The sequence below is a fragment of the Hibiscus syriacus genome, unplaced genomic scaffold (genome assembly GCF_006381635.1).
Source record: "Hibiscus syriacus cultivar Baekdansim isolate YM2019G1 unplaced genomic scaffold, ASM638163v2 tig00112000_pilon, whole genome shotgun sequence".
Lineage (NCBI taxonomy): Eukaryota > Viridiplantae > Streptophyta > Magnoliopsida > Malvales > Malvaceae > Hibiscus > Hibiscus syriacus.
The window spans coordinates 3,291,876-3,309,619 of record NW_024063235.1 but is presented as its reverse complement, the minus strand read 5'-3'; the positions used below and the strand labels follow the sequence as shown (position 1 = coordinate 3,309,619).

General features: G+C 37.8%; 1 pseudogene; it reads left to right on the top strand.

Annotated features, from left to right (window-relative positions):
• Positions 1-11,339: 11,339 nt before the first annotated feature.
• LOC120174079 lies at positions 11,340-12,467 on the top strand (annotated as a pseudogene).
• The last annotated feature ends 5,277 nt before the right edge of the window (positions 12,468-17,744 follow it).

Below are 17,744 nucleotides of genomic sequence, written 5' to 3'. Positions count from 1 at the left end.
AGTGCAAGGAGGCGGGACATATGAAGCGAGACTGTCCGAAGTTGAAAAAGCAGACTGATGAGAAGCGTGATGGCTCATCCAAGTCTGTGAACGTGGTCGAGGATGATACTTCTGATTGCAGTGAGGGTGATATGCTTTCTATTTCAACGACACAATTGACGGATGCTTGGATTCTTGATTCTGGATGTTCTTATCACATCACGCCAAATAGGGGATGGTTTTTGACATACAGGCCGGTTAATTCTGGTTCGGTTTATTTGGGTGATGATCGATGTTGCAATATTGTTGGTATTGGTGATGTCAGAATTAAGATGCACGATGGCTCCGTTCGGACGTTGAGTGGTGTTCGACATATCCCAGACTTGAAGAAGAATTTGATTTCCTTGGGCACTTTGCACAAGAATGGTTTTATCCCTAAGGCTGACGAGGATAGGGAAACCATTCGATTGTTAAAGGAGCATTGACTGTGATGAAAGGCAAGATGACTGCAGGGAATATCTACAGATTGTTAGGGAGTACCGTTGCAGGTGGAGTTCACTCTGTTGAGTCCTGTGATGATACGACAAAATTGTGGCATATGCGCCTTGCTCATCTTAGTGAACGTGGTATGGCAGAATTACACAAGAGAAACTTGTTGCATGGTGTCAAAAGCTGTAAGCTCGATTTTTGCAAGTATTGTATTCTTGGTAAACAGACTAAAGTCCGTTTCAAGACTGCGAAGCACACAACTCAAGGGATTCTTGATTATGTGCATTCTGATGTATGGGGGCCTTCCACGACATCGTCTTTGGGTGGATCTAGGTACTATGTTACTTTTATTGATGATTTTTCACGGAAAGTTTGGGTGTATTTTTGAAACAGAAATCTGAAGTTTTTGAGAAGTTCAAGCTGTGGAAAGCTGAGGTAGAAAACCAAACAGGACGAAAATCAAGTGTTTGGTCTGACAATGGTACGGAGTACACAGATTCACAGTTCCTACAATTCTGTAAGGAGCATGGGATTCAGAGGCATTTTACAGTGCGCAAGACACCACAACAGAATGGTGTTGCAGAACGAATGAACAGGTCGTTGAATGAAGAGCCAGATTTTGCGGTTGAATGCGGGGCTTCCCAAACACTTCTGGGCTGAGGCTGTTAACATGGCGTGTTACCTTATCAACAGATCGCCAAGGGCATCGCTGGCTGGGAAAGTTGCAGAAGAGGTATGGACTGGTCATGATGTTAGTTTTGATAACTTACGGATTTTTGGTTGTCCTGCTTATGTGCATGTACCTGCTGATGAGAGATCCAAACTTGATGCAAAATCGAAGGAGTGCATTTTCTGGGTTACAAGAAAGGTGTCAAAGGATTCAAGTTCTGGGATCTAGTTGCGAAGAAAGTTGTGATTAGTAGAGATGTCGTTTTTGATGAACAGTCTATGTTGCAGCAGAAGCAAGACACGACAGTGGTAGATTTCGAGCAGTTTCCAGTTGAGAAACCAGAAACTTCTCAACCGACTTCTGGTGGTTCCACTACGGATGATTTGCAGGATTATAGTCTCGCCAGAGACAGGGTGAGACGGACGAATATAAAGCCTCCGAACAGATTGGGTTTTGAAGACTTGGTATTTTGCACTTACTGTTAGCAGTGATGATCCAGTTACTTTTCATGATGCCGTTACTAGTCAGGAAAACGACAAGTGGATGGCAGCCATGGTTGAGGAGATGGAGTCTTTGAATCACAATCGCACATGGGAGTTAGTTCCCCTTCCTGAGGGTAAGAAGCCGATTGGTTGCAAATGGGTGTATAAGAAGAAACCAGCAGTAACAGAAAAAGAGGGGGAGAAGTTCAAGGCTCGTTTGGTAGCGAAGGGTTTTTCACAGCAGAAAGGAGTTGATTATGATGAAATCTTTTCTCCTGTGGTCAGGCACACTTCAATCCGAGCAGTACTTGCATTGGTGGCTAGTTGGGATTTGCATTTAGAGCAGATGGATGTTAAAACTGCTTTTTTGCATGGTGATTTAGAGAGCAGATCTACATGCGGCAACCTGAAGGTTTCACTCAACCTGGAAACGAGCATTTAGTTTGCAGATTGAAGAATCTTTGTACGGGTTAAAACAGTCTCCGAGACTGTGGTATAAACGGTTTGACTCCTATGATCAAGATTGGCTACAGCCGATGTGAGTATGATTGTTGTGTCTATGTTAAGAGCCTTGATGATGGTTCTTTTATTTTCTATTACTGTATGTTGATGATATGTTGATTGCTGCGAAGAACATAGATGATGTTATCGGTTTGAAAACTTTATTGAGTCAGGAATTTGATATGAAAGATTTAGGTGCTGCAAAGAAAATTCTTGGAATGGAAATTTGCAGGGACAGAGACTCAAGGAAACTGCGGCTATCTCAACGGGGTTATGTTGAGAAAATGCTAGAAAGGTTTGCGATGAGCAGCGCGAAACCAGTTAGCACTCCATTGGCGAATCACTTTAAGCTCTCATCAGAACAGTGCCCTAAGACAGATAAGGAAGCTGAAAATATGGCAAAGGTTCCGTATTCTAATGCTGTTGGCTGCTTGATGTATGCGATGGTATGTACTCGTCCTGATTTAGCTCATGTTGTTAGTCAAGTTTGTAAGTACATGTCTAAACCTGGTAAGCAACATTGGGATGCAGTCAAGTGGATCTTTCGGTACTTAAAGGGTACTGTGGGACATGGAATTGTTTTTGGGAGTCAGCGGGATAATCCTTTGGTTGTAGGATATGTGGATTCAGATATGCAGGTGACTTGGATAATAGAAGATCTACGACAGGGTATGTGTTTACTCTTGGTGGAGGGCCTATTTGCTGGAAGTCTACTGTTTAATCTGTCGTGGCACTATCTACAACTGAAGCTGAATACATGGCAGCGGCTGAAGCTGCAAAAGAAGCTTTATGGCTTATTGGTTTAGTGAAGGAGTTGGGTGTTCAACAAGGTGGAGTTCAGTTGCTTTGTGATAATCAAAGTGCTATTCACTTGGCTAAGAATCAGGTGTATCGTGCTAGAACTAAACATATTGATGTAAGGTTCCACAAGATCAGAGAGTTGGTTGCATCTGGAGAGGTTTTGTTTCAGAAGGTACATACTGATGAGAATGCCGCTGATATGTTCACCAAGCCAGTTACGACATACAAGTTCAAGCATTGCTTGGACTTGTTGAATGTTTCGAGTTGTTAAAGAAACAAGGTAACCCAACCCACATTGAAGTTTCCAAGGGGCAGGATATTCGCCAAGGTGGAGATTTGTTAGGTATGGCTCATAAATATACCAGTAAAAGAGGACATGAGATGGAGCGAAGCGAACATCAACTGTCTTTACAAAGAAAGTCTCGTTGTGGGGTTACAAATTATGTGGGTTGAGGGTGCGGGGGCGTAGCCCCCGCGGTACGGTACAGGGTTAATTTTGTAATTATGTACCAGGGTTTTCTATTATAAATAGAGATGTAACCTAGACCTAAAACATCATTGAATAAAACTTCTAGGGCCGCCTAGGCACCGAGGACGTAAGCACATTGCCGAACCTCGTAAAATTCTCGTGTTCTTTCGTTTTCTTTACCCGTTTTCGTCAACACTTGTGATAATATGTTTTAAAATGCATAAAACCAAAATAGTAAGAAATTAGGTAAGCTCATATTTGATTAATTTTTACACTTGTCTCGTTTGTTGTATAATAATAATTACTATAACGCTTTTGAAAAATGTAAATAAGAGATGAATGTTTTGAGAAAAAAATTAAATTGGTCTTATTTTTTGTTCCAACATCTAAAGTGGCATCTCCTTCTTACTGTACTTCTAGGTAGAGATGTTACATAATAGTTCTAATTTTATTAAATAAATATTTAAAATTAAATGAGGAGTCTACAAAAATAAAGGTAATCTTGTAACCAAAAAAGAAAGTAAAGGTAATCTAACCATGTAAACTTAATATTTTTCCTATAACTAATGAAGTGCACAAACTATCTAAGAATAAAAATTGATTGAATAATAAAATTATTAAAAATTCAATAAAACAATTAAGATAAATGATAGTTACAAATAAAGATCATTGTTATTATTGAAAGAAAACACCATCAACACTAATATGAAATACATATAACGATGATTTGTTGGCAGATTGACATTATTACATCTAAAATCATAATTTATCTTCTATGATTATTATTATATTAATATCTAGTTTAAATATTCAAACAAAGATAACTCGATAAGATAATAAAATAAATGTCATTTGATTATGAAGAAACGACATCAATTTAACCCTGAGAAGAAAAAAAGATAAAACATGCTAGAGTAGGGGTGAGAAAAACTCAACTCTACTTGACTCGAAAGATTAGATTTTTTATTTCGAGTTATTTGAGTTAACTCAAATTATCCATTTGGTTTTCGAGTTCGATTCGATTTGAAATTTAGAAATTTCAAGTTACTCAAAAACTCAAAAAATTGACTAAGTATCTTGATAGTTTTACGATTTAGTCCCTGATTTCATTATTCATTCAATTCCTCCTTCATTTTTAAGTCCATTTTTAACCAAATTTGAATTGTATGCTCCTAAACCATCTTAGAATACATATGAACTTTCAATTTCTCTCTTTGATAACAAGTTTTCTATTTTTTAATTTAGTCCCTCAATTTTTCATAATTTTCTTATTTCTTCAATTCATCCTTTATATTAAGTCCGTTTTTTACCAAATTTGAACCACGTGCTCATATATCACTATAGAATACCTATTTAACTTCAATTCTTCTTGTTTCTAAAAACGTACTCTCTTTCTTATATTTAGTCCCTTCACTTTGTATTTTACTCAATTTAGTCTTTTGACAACAATTGTTTACAAATTCTTTCTTCCCTTCAATTCCTTGACTCCTTTATACTCTCATCAATATTTTTCCCTCAAGACACTTTCTTTAAAATATAATATTATTTATATATTTTATAATTTTAGATTGTATTTGATATATTAAATAATATTATAATGTGAAAAGAATATTGCATATATCTTATATGGTTAGAGAAAATAAAAAAAAATACCCAATAATATGAGCAAAGGAATGACAAACCAAGTTGGAAAAGCACTGAGGAGTCGTGAATTCTCAGTTAAGTACGCCTATGAAATGATAACGAAAAAGGATGAATTAAGGCAAGACAAGGTTTGGGAAGTCATTGCCAAGCATCGTTGTATTCCTCGGATTAAATCTTTCCTTTGGCTAATCTGCAAAGAGAGACTCCTAACGAACACAGAGAGAGAATCAGAAGACACATAGCACTAGATCAAAGATGTTGGATTTGTAACGCAGAGGTAGAAGACACAAGCCTCGTATTGCGAACATGTCCTAATACGTACTTGACCTGGAAGAAACTAATTCCCATAGAGAAGATCAATGATTTCATGAATTGTGAAATCAAGGATTGGATCCAAGAAAAACTAGTCGACTCTTTCAACCTGACGAGAAACGGTGAGGACTAGCGTACGCTGTTTGGAGCTGTCACCTGGTCTTTGTGGATAAGAAGGAATAGAGTATTGTTTGAACCAGACATATGAGAAAATTAAACAACCCTATGAGATGCCAGAAGGATCGCACAGTAGATAATTAAAGAAAACACAACAACCAATGCTAATATCAATAAGAGACAAGAGAAAACCAAATCACATGGATCCCACCAGCGCTAGGATAGTGCAAACTAAACTCCGATAGAGGGAGACTGATGCAGGGGATCCGAGACAGATGATGATGAGCTGTCAGATTGCACCTTGATGGCGCTGAGATACCATGAGTTGGCAGATCAGCGCAAAGGCGGGAATTGATTGTGATATGTTCCTTATTGGGGCCATTTTGAGTGTGTTTCAGTCTTTTGGCCATAACTTTGACTACGGGTGTCAGAATCGCGCATAAGACCCCAATCCGAAAAGCTCTTTTCGACGCGCACGCTATCCACATGAGCTGTGCACCATGTGGCCTTTTTTCGACCTCAAATTCTGCCATTTTCCCCTCCAAATCACTAGATTTAGATATTTTTTACTATTTATAGTAATATTTCGATTGTCAATTAGGAAGTCATTTTAAATCCGATTTCGGTCGGATTTTTTTTCAGATTGCTTATTTTATTTTGAATTTCAATTTAGAGTGATTTTCGGGATTTTGCTATTTTTGGTAAAATTTCAATAAATAATATTTTTTGCTATATCAGTCCGGCTTGTGGACTGATTTTTGAAAGATTTTTTATTTGATAATATTTTATTAAACCCTAGAGATTTTTTTTCTCTGGTTTTAAGGCGAATTTTCTCTTGTGAATCATTTGCTGAAACTAGCTTGCAGGATAATCGTTATTCTACCTGGCTTCAGAGACATCCTAACTCAGGCGCAGGTACATGTGGAGTAGTATTACAAAATCACAATGGGGACTGGATAATATGTTTTGCATAGAACATTGGGATTTGCTCAATGCTAAAAGCAAAACTATGGGGAATACATGAAGGATTGTGGAGAGCATGAAACCTCGGTATGAAACAAGTTATCGTAGAAATTGAAAGTAACACAACTATTAAACTGATCAAATGGACTCAATCAATAGGGCACCTAAGCCTAATTCAGCATATTATAAACCTACTACATCAGGAATATGATGTCAGATTGGAGCAAATTCCCAGAGAAATGAACAAGGTGGTCGACACCATTGTTAGATAAGCTTGGACAACTCCCTATAGACTTTGTTAGCAATATTAGTATGTTAGCAGTAGGTACACATGTCAATGTATGGTGGTTGAGATTGTTATATCGTTAGGGAGTCTGTTAGGGTTATGACAGATTGCACTGACAGCAGCACTGCATGCATGGCTTGTATATAAAGCAACGTTAGTGTACTGAGTGAAGTATGGATACTTTTCATAAATAAACACCATTATATTCTTTTAATTGTTGGTAGTTTAACATAGTATCAATCGCTACCGGTCTTACACATGGATCCCTCTTCTGGATCTTTTTGGGGGTTTATCAACAAAAAGGTAAATATGGTTCTGGATGAATCAAACTTCTTGTTGTGGAAACAACAAATCTTGCTCACGATTAGAAGTCATCGTCTGGAGCGACTACTAACCGGTGTTGTTTCTCTTCCGTCGATGACTGTTCTTGATGCAAATGGTGAGATTGAACCAAACGAAGCGTATGATGAGTTCGTTGCACAAGATAGTGTGCTTGTATCCTGGTTACTATCCACAATCTATGCATCTTCTACCCCAATTTATTGGAGCTGAAACTGCTGCTACAGTTTAGGAGATGGTGCTCAAGTTTTTCGTCAATCGTTCTACCATGACTGTTATGAGTCTTCACTACAATTCGCAATCTATAAGGAAGAGGGCTCATATCATGCGTGTGTATCTTACACGTATCAAAGAAGTCTGTGATACTTTTGCTTCTTGTAAAAGTGTTGTTCCTCACGTTGAGTAGATTGTCAGCATCTTGAAGGGGCTTCCTCGTGAATATCAGCCGTTCATGGTTGTTATCTGCACCATGAAAGAGCCACTCTTATTAGACAATATATATACTATGTTAATGGATGCAGAGGTTTATATGGCTGGGTTTAATGAGCAGCAGGACGCTTTTCCCATAACGGGTAATTTTGTTCAAAGTGATGTTGGACGTGGCTCATTTCACCATCAAGATAACATATCTAAACGCTCTTCTTCCAGGTCTGGTGCTCAAAATGGTGGTCGAGGGCGTGGTCGTACTTGTGTGCATTTTCAACTTTGTGGGAAGTTGAGTCATTTAGTTGATCATTGTTGGCATCGATATGATGAGGATTTCTCTTGTATTTCGGGTAACAATCATGTTGCATCCAAGGATGGTTCTTCTAATGTGTCCTACTCCTCGTCTAGTTCTTCCTCTGCTGGTGGTTGTTCAGGTTACGAGTACTGCTCCCATGGGAGGTTGGACTCTCAAGGCACCACGTAGCCTCAAGTTAATGTTATTGTTGCTTTTGATCGTTAGGTGGTGGACTCCGACGCCACTCATCATGTCACTCCTGATAAGACAAATTTGGTGAATTCTTCTGAATTACATGGTCCAAGTAAACTTATAGTTGGTAATGGTGTTTCTTTAGATATTAGAATGATTAGTGATTCAGTTCTACCTTCCTCCTCTAGAGCTTTATTGTTACATGATTTATTGCATGTGCATCACATAACAAAGAACTTGCTTTCAGTCTCTAAGCTTTCTAGGGACAACAATGTGTTCTTTGAATTTCACTCAAATATTTGCTATGTTCGTGATGAGGCTACTAGACAAGTGTTGTTGACTGGTGAAAAAGATGATGGTCTTTACTCCTTTATGATAAATAAGGTTGTAGGTGGCGGATGACATGCTAATGTTAACCTTGCATCCAATCTTCTACCTAATGAAATGGATGAGTTGTGACACCGCCGACTTGGTCATCCCTTTAGAAATACTTTAGTACAAATTACTAGAAATCTTGGTGTAAAGATTACTTTAGATATTAATAAATTTTGTATTGCTTGTCACATGGGCATTTAAATATAGTTTATGATATTCCTTTCCAACTTGTGTATACTAACTTGTGGGGACCTCCGCAAGTCTCTTCTAATGGATTTCGGTTTTATGTTTCCTTTGTTGATGCGTGCACTCGGCATACATAGGTTTATCTTTTGAAGTATAAGTCTCAAGCCACGGCGGCATTTCCATTATTTCAGAAAATGGTGGCTACTCAGATTGATGCTACGATCAAGGAAGTCCAAAGTGATTGGGGTGGGGAATTTTGTAGTCTCTCATCAGTATTGGCTAAGGATGGTGTCATTCATAGGGTGTCGTGTCCTCACACGTCCGAGCAGAATGGTGTTGTTGAGCAAAAACATCGACACCTAGTTGAATTGGCTCTTGTGTTGCTGGTACAAGCTTCTTTTCCCCTTGATTTCTGGTCCTATGCCATTGTTTCTACAGTTCAGTTAGTTGATAGGCTGCCCATCAAGGTGTTGGATAGTGTTTCTCCGTTTGAGAAGTAATTGGGAAAGAAGCCAATTTATAGTGAGCTAAAGGTTTGGGTGTCAGTGCTTCCCTCACTTGCGACCCTTCCAATCTCACAAACTTGCATTTAGATCGCAACCATGTACATACATGGGAGTTAGTCCACAACACAAAGGTTTTCAATGTTTGGCTGCTGATGGGAGAGTATATATTTCTAGACATAGTTTTTAATGAATATATATTTCCTTTTGCAGGAAAAGTTCATTTAGTCAATCCCTCCGTGGTTAAGGAGCAACAATCTCAAGCTCTTGATATAGTGACAAATATACAATAAGTCCCTGGCCTTGGTGCTCACTACAGTTATGGAATGGATGCACAATGTGGTGTAACTAGTTTTCCAAGTTCTATGTCAGCTTCTCTACAGTAGTCTAGCCAGAGAACTATTCCTAGTATGACTAGTGACAATACTGCTAATATTTATGGTTTGGATTCATTTGAAGATGATGTAATTGGTTTCTCTAGTGCATCCACTCATAATGGTGTTGCTGCAGTTGAATCTACTGTTGGTCCTGCAGTTATTTTTTAGGGTTAGAAGTGAAACGGTGTTCTGGCTCCTTGCTGCTCAGTCAAAAGAAGTTCATTATGGAACTTTTGAAGAAGGTCGGCATGAAGGGTTCTACGCCATGCGTTACGCCTATGGTTCTTACGTCCAAACTAGCTTAAGATGGTGAGTTACTTGTTGATTCTAGTATGTATCGTAGCATTGTTAGGTCTTTGCTTTATGTTTTTCATAGTAAACCAGATCTTGTTTTTAGTGTTGGAAAGGTAGCTCAGTTTATGCATGTTCCTCGCGAAGGCCATTTGGTTGCTGTGAAACTCATTCTCTGCTATCTTGCTGGTACAATTGACTACATGTTGATGTTTTCAGCTTCTGATTCAGGGTTGACAGTATTAGTATTTGCTGATGCAGACTGGGGAACAAGTGTGACTAATCAGAGATTGATTTCTGGTTATGGTGTATTTCTTGGAAAACACTTAGTTGCATGGACTTCCAAGAAATAGAAGCGTGTTTCTCGGTTCACAATGAGGCCAAATATAAGAGTTTAGCTGATATTGCTGCAGAAGTTACTTGGGTGAGTGCACTTTTAACTGACCTCGAGTTGAAGCAGCGCGGGAAGTTAATTGTCTGGTGTGATAATACAAGAGTTGTGGCAATGAGTGTCAATCCTGTTTATCATGAACAATTGAAACATGTCGATCTTGATGTGCATTTTATCCATGAGAAGGTGGTTGCTGAGCAGTTGTGTGTAAATTATGTACCTGCAGCTCATCAAGTTGCAGACGGGTTTACCAAGCCTTTGTCCAAAGTAACATTTGAGGTTTTTCGTGAGAAAATTGGGGTGTGTTTATGCTCAAGAACATAATACCGAACAAAGTAGGGGGAATGTTAGCAATATTAGTATGTTAGCAGTAGGTACACGTGTCAATGTATGGTGGTTGAGGTTGTTAGATCGTTAGGCAGTCTGTTAGGGTTATAACAGATTGCACTGACTGCAGCATTGCATGCATGGGTTGTATATAAAGCAACGTTAGTGTACTGAGTGAGGCATGGATACTTTTCATAAATAAACACCATTATGTTCTCTTAATTGCTGGTAGTTTAACAGACTTCAATAGCTAACTCGCCCCTAGAACCGATAAAGGAGATAGTACATACGGAAAGCACAAGCATAACTAGATAAACTTTTGTTTTTTGTTTTCTAGAAAAAAAACCAATCATTGTCATAATAATATAAATAATTATAATAAAATTAATATAAAAATTTGAATCACTAGACTAGAATTTCTTAAACTCGACTCAATTCGGAAAAAAATTAAATTAAGTTCGACTTATAAAATAAGATTCTTCAACTCGAATAACTTAATTTTTTTTTAATCCAATTCGACTCGATTCGATCGAATGTTCAACCCTAGACAAAAGAACATAATAAAAAAATAGATAAAACCATTCATAACTTCATATGAAAAAGAAGAAAAACGAATTAAACAAGAATATAGTATACTTCAAATTATGAGGAAAGATATGGAAGAAAAAGGAGTTCAAAGCTTGTGACGTAAATATATATCTGAGACAGAGAAAATAATTTAGAGAAATAAATTACAGAATATATTAGTGCATGATATATTGTCCAGAGTGGAGCTAGTGGTGAACGTGGGTAGTCCATATCCTCTTCTTGCATCTCTTTCATGGCAATCATCCACGACTTCCATTTCCCAGTTTCAACCGTTGGATATATATATTTCCATTTTCAAAAATCAAATGAATATAAACTATTTGACACATTCGAGAGAATCAGCATTATGTTTGCTACGCAACCATGGCCGTCCACTGTCTAAGCACAGGAACATATATTCATTTGAAAACCCAAATCTTTTTCAGTCCCAAATTAAAGGCTTCTAGTGCTCTTAATAAACCCAGAAAAGTCCCTTCTTAGTTCGATCAATGGGTTCTTCTGCTTCTTCCCAAAGACCCGACAACGTTCAAGGTATTTCCTTTTCTTTGAATATTTTCTTTAGGGGGGAAAATCTGAATTGAGTTTGTTGCTTCAGATATTGATGGTCCATCCCTTTCAGAGTCCTCTGCAGTTGACTATGCTTCTTTAAGTAACGAAGAATGGAAGAAGAGGCTTTCGCCTGAGCAGTTTTATATTACTCGACAGAAAGGGACCGAAAGAGCTTTCACGGGGTATGTTCTTTCTGTTCATGGAACATTTACTGCTTTTCAGGTTCAACTTCTGCATCATTGTTTTCGATGCAGGGAATACTGGAACACGAAAACATCCGGAACCTATCACTGCATATGTTGTGACACACCTCTTTTCGAGTAAGTCTTGGTTTATTTTAAGAATTACTGAGGAAAAATACGAATTAAACCTATGGCACCGTGATCCTCAACATCCAGATCATCGACAAAGTTTGATAGCGGAACTGGCTGGCCCTCATATTATCAACCTATAGGAAAGAACGTCAAGTCAAATTTAGATCTGTCCATAATTTTTATGCCTCGCGAAGAAGTTGTTTGCGCTACTTGCAGTGCTCATCTTGGCCATGTCTTCGACGATGGTCCGCCGCCTACGGGAAAGCGATACTGCATCAATAGGTAAAATCAGTTGCAGGTTCCATTTAAGGTTTTGATGTTTATGCAAATCATTTTACGAATTTGGTTGGTCTGCAGTGCTTCGCTGAGACTGAAACCTGAGTAAAAGAAACGGCTGCGAGCTTGGAATTGCGGTTGAGAGCAGATGAGGCACTTGTGGTTCACAAAACTCAGAATACTGTCGGTTTGATTGGCTTTGGCGTTATCATTTTGAAGTAATAAATGACAAATGGATTCAGAATCTGCAACAAGTTATGAAAATCCTTTAAAAAACATATTAGGATATATGAAAACTAGTTAATGAAAATCATCTTTATTTTAAGTGCATTTTATTTTATAGGAATGAAGGCCTCGTTAAAAAACCCTCATCATACTCAAATAAAAAGAGTGCCAAAAAAAACTTTTATTAAAATTTAACAAGAAGCCAAAGGTAACTTACAACCAACAAAGCCTTACTAGATGTCAGAATGATCTCCTACGACCCCTGCAATACACTATAAATACCCAATGATAATTCAGACTTACAAGAAAAAATCCACAGTTAGCCTATTCCCTGTTTCGTGAGTAAATCAGCTTCTAAATTACACACACTCTTGAAATATGCCATAGGATGACATTCTTAGAACAAATGATTTCGGCAATACCTCGAACTAGACTTCAAAACCTGAAGGGCAAGTATAGGTTTTGAAAACCCATTCCGCCTCCAGCTTGCTATCGCGCTCTACAATGAGTCCGGGAATGGGATCTCTATTGAGGAGAAAACACAAATCCAAGTCATATTTTGACTCTGGGAGTTCTGCTAGTACTAGAGGGCCTTGGTCGACTGGTTCCAAAAAAGATCCAAGGATCGATCCATCCTTATTCCTAAATATCCCCCAATGCCACCAGCTAATCCACTCTTTAACATCGCTCCGTGCACATTTAGTTTGATAAAGCTAGCAGGGGGAGCTTTCCAAGATGTAACCACGTTGGATTTGAGTCCAACAGAAACTGTCTGGCAAGGGTGGGTTAGCAACTATATCCTCCACAAATAAATTGGCATTCGGTTGCTTCACTTTAAACCAAGTAGCTAGCCGGAGTTTTGCTAGGAATAATAATTGGTGGAAAGTTATTCGGCTATTTCAAAAAACCGTATCATTTCTAAAGAGTCACACTGACCACAAGATAACAAAGGGAATAAGGTGCCAAATAGAACCAAAATGAACGGCAAAACTTACCTCATGCCATGAATGACGACTTCGGTTCTTTAAAAAGCTATCTTCTTATACTGATGTTCTATGACCAGCCCGAAGCACCCTTTGTTCCCAAATCTGTAATACGACCATCTTTCTTATAGGAGAGTGAACAAATACGTAAGAATTTTAGTTCCAAAGAGGTATCGAACAGCAATGGATCATCCCAAAATAGTATGGACCTCCCATCACCTACTTGGATAATGAAGTTCTCTCTCAGGCATCTTCATATATTATCTTCGCCAAAAAAGGATTTTACCACACCTTTCCACACCCACGATGTTCGGTTTTGAAAAGGTAAAGACGGTAAGAGGCGATAAGTTTCATATTTATACTTACAACTAATTACACGCTGCCACAGGCTATCCTTCTCGTTGTTGAATTTCCAAATCCACTTTCCTACTAGAGCACTATTTTGGACAGCTATATCTGCTATTCCCAGTCCGCCCAGATTCCTCGGAATGCACACTTTAGACCATTTTACCCAATGGATTCTTTTCTTTTCCACGGATTCACCCCATTAGAAATTTGACATGAAGCTCGTCAATTTCCGATACACTACCTCTGGCATCTTAAACATGGAGAGGAAGAATAATGGAAGCGATAACAGCACAGACTTCACTAGAACCAAGCGTCCTCCAATAGATAGCTCATTTGCTTTCCAACTGGCTAACCGATTATTGCACTTTTGTATCACTGGTTCCCAGAGGGCTACTGAGTTTCTTTTTGGATCGAGAGGATGTCCCAAGTATTTAGCCGGGAAATGACCCTCATCACAACCCGCAGAATTTGCCCAAGAAACTAGCTCGTCTTTTGGAACATTTATCTCGAAGATTCTACTTTTCTTTAAGTTTAACTAAAACCCTGGAGCTAGTTCGAAAACTCGAAGGATCTTCTTCAAAATTTTGATCTGATCGAACAATGCTTTACAGAAAATCATTAAGTCGCCCGCAAATTGTAGATGTGTAATATTCACTGATCTATCTCCACTACCCACCATAAATTTGGAGAAGAGGCCTTCCCTAGATGCTTTAGATAGCATTCGTTCACCAACAATATTAAATAGTAAATAATGAGCAACCTTGCGTTAAACCCTGAGCAATCGAAAATCTTTCAATTAGAGACCCATTTACCAACATTGCTATTGATGCGGAGGAGATACATCTGAATATCCAATCACACTATCTATCTTCGAAATTTATTTCCTTCATTATTCGAATTAGGAAATGTCGGTCCATTGTGTCGTAAGCTATTCTGAAACCAACTTCAAACATTATACCCTTAGTCATCTTCTTTACTAATTCGTCAATACATCCATTCGTAATGAAGGAGCAGTCTAAAATTTATCTCTTTGGTATGAAAGCGAATTGAGATTTGTTGATTATATTATTTGCGCAAAAATGGAGTCTTCCAGCCAAAACCTTCGACAAGATTTTATAAATTCCACCTACCAAACTGATAGGCCAAGAGTCATCAGATATTCCAGATTGGTCTTCTTCAGGATTAAAGTAATAAAGGAATAGTTCACACCCTCCTCCCACCTTTTCCATGGTAGAAATCTTCAAAAAAATCAATACGAAGGCCTTTAAGTAAGGCCAGAACCTTTTGAAAAAATACATATAGAACCATCCAGGTCAATAGCCTTGTTATTGTCTAATGACTAATCGGCCTCGAAACTTCCTCTTCTAAATAGGCGGCTCCATCGTCGATTTATACTCTATTGATATTTTTCAGACGTTTAGATTTATACTTTTCACCTCCCAAACATTCTTGGAATTGTAGGATTTGGAGGGAAAAAAATCATAAGCACTAGTCTTTAATCCCTTGGGTTTGAAATGATTGCACCCTTATTCCTAATACAATTCAGCAAGTCTGCCCTACACCTATGAGAAGCTGTGATATGGAAAAATCGGGTGGTCCGATCTTCACCCTTGAACCAACGCAGCCTGGTATTTTGTAGCCAGGCCCTTTTCTCATTTCTTAGCTCATTCCACAGTTCTGATCCTATCAGTCCACACTACACCTTATGTTCAGTGTCCTGATTTTTTTTCCGATTTAGAAATGAAGTCTTTTACACTTACCTTTCTAGTCTTTGATTGCTTTTTTGGAACCTTTGAGGAGCTTCATCACCCCAACCTTGTTAGTTTTCTGACATTTGAAGCTCTCGATCATAATTCTCGTGAAACCCTCTTCTTCTATCAAGTAACTAAAATTTTGAAAGGCTTGAGACCCCAATCATAACCATCATTCACAAGCGTTATGGCATTGTGGTGAGAAACTACCCACTATCCAGGAAATGGCTGACTCTCACCATAATTGATGGATCACGGTGGTTACTCCAAGTGAAAGACCCCCTCTAAATGGAAGGTCCACTAACTAAGCATCCTAGATGAATTTTCTAAAACATTCCATAGTAGCCAAGTTTACAGAAAGCCCTCTCTTCTCTTTCATATAAGAACGACGTTGAAATCCCCTCTCAATATCTAAGGGATACAAAACTTTTCCAAGAATATAAGCAATTCCTCAAAGAATGTCTTCTTTTCTGACTCCACCAAAGTCCCATACACATTCATAAAATCGTACTAAAAGTTTCCAGATTTCAGGTGTCATATAGCAGTCGTAAACCTCTACGATACAAATTGATTCGAGGTTACAAAAATTTCTCCATCCCACATACAAATAAGACCTCTTGTCGCACCATTGGATGGAGAGGAAATTTTCCCAATTCTGGCCTTGTTCCATAATTTTCGAAAGAAAAAAGGAATTTCGCAATTTTAGTTTCCTAAAGAAATATCATCATCAGTTTCTATTGAAAAATAATCCCTCTTAACTTTATTTCTACCTAACCCCCTGATATTCCATAAAACATTAGATAGATTCGTCATAATTGAAAGCTTAGAAGAACCCTTAGGAGAACAGACTTGTTACCTATTGCTCTGAAAGTCCTCTTCTATTTCACACATTCTCTTCATGACAGCCTCCCTACCCTTTTGAAAGAAATTTCCAGGATTTTACTTATCTCCTAAACTGCCGTAGCTTCATTCTCTCTACTCAGATTCTCTAAAAATGGAGTTGAAGTAGCTTCATGCAGTGATTGAATCGATTCTTCAAGGGATTCTCAAATTCGTCTTCTTAGAATGTGTCTGTAAGAAGGTTTAAGACCTTCAGCGCCTATTGATTGAGATGAGGAGATTCTAGGTAGAGAAATTTCATCAGACAATAAACCGTCCTTTCTAATTGAATTTTTTAATCTGTTTTCAGTTGGTTGAACGACTATCATGCTCGACTCTGCAAAACTATCAGGAACCATCTCCGCATTAGGATTGATATTTTTTAATTCCGGGGGTTTTTCTTGAGGATTAACTCACAATACTCTTAACTTGTTGGCCCAATAGTTTTTATTGGCTCCATGTGTCCCCGTTTAGCATGGTTTTCAGAACCGGACCGGTTAGCGAACCGGTCATGCTATCGGTTCACTGGTTCAACCGGTCGAATTGGTCTGACAGGTCGGAAGAACCGGACGACGTCATAATTATTTAAAAAAATTAAATAAAAATATCAAAAATATTTAATAAAAAATAATTTTTTATATCACAAGTCATATTCAAAGCAAGTCATAACATATATAAGTTAAAAATCATAAAATCAAGTGAAACAAAATGATTCAAATTAACTACAACATAATATTTAAGGTAGAACATATTAAATAATAAATAAAATTATATAACTATAATTAAAAAATAAATTTGGGGTTAAAAAATCATAACAAAATGATATTGTTTGATTTAATTTTTTTTAAACAATCCCACATAGCTAAGAAACATAGAAGAGCATCCCAAAAGTCTAAAGAGTAAAAATATGAGAACAAAACAATCTCACATTGCTAAGAAACATAGAAGCCCATCACAACTAACTTCTATAAATAATAGAGGTAATTTGGCATTCAAAATCATGGAGTCTTTTGGTGAACATTGAGTGAACTATTCTTTCACTTCAATCAAGCTCGAATTTTAGGCTTCAATCGAGTTTCTAATTTTTTTTTTGAGTTCAAGCCTTTTTGAGTTCAAGTTTCAATATTATATTTCGAGTTTGAGTTGAACTTGATAATTTTTAGCTTGTGAGTTTGAGTTGAGTTGAGCTTCCTTTTAAAGTTTTACAGTTCGAGTAGAGTTCAGCAATACTCGAGTTCGACTTGGCTCGTTTAACAAACGATGTTGTTTGGTTTATTTTTTTTTAAAAAAACAAAAATCCCGATTTTTCTCGGTTTTTTTTCGGTTTTCATCCGGTCCAGTTCGAACGGTTCTGCAGTTCTGGCCGATTCACTTATAGCAGTTCAACCGATTTAGATTGAACCGAATTAAGCAACG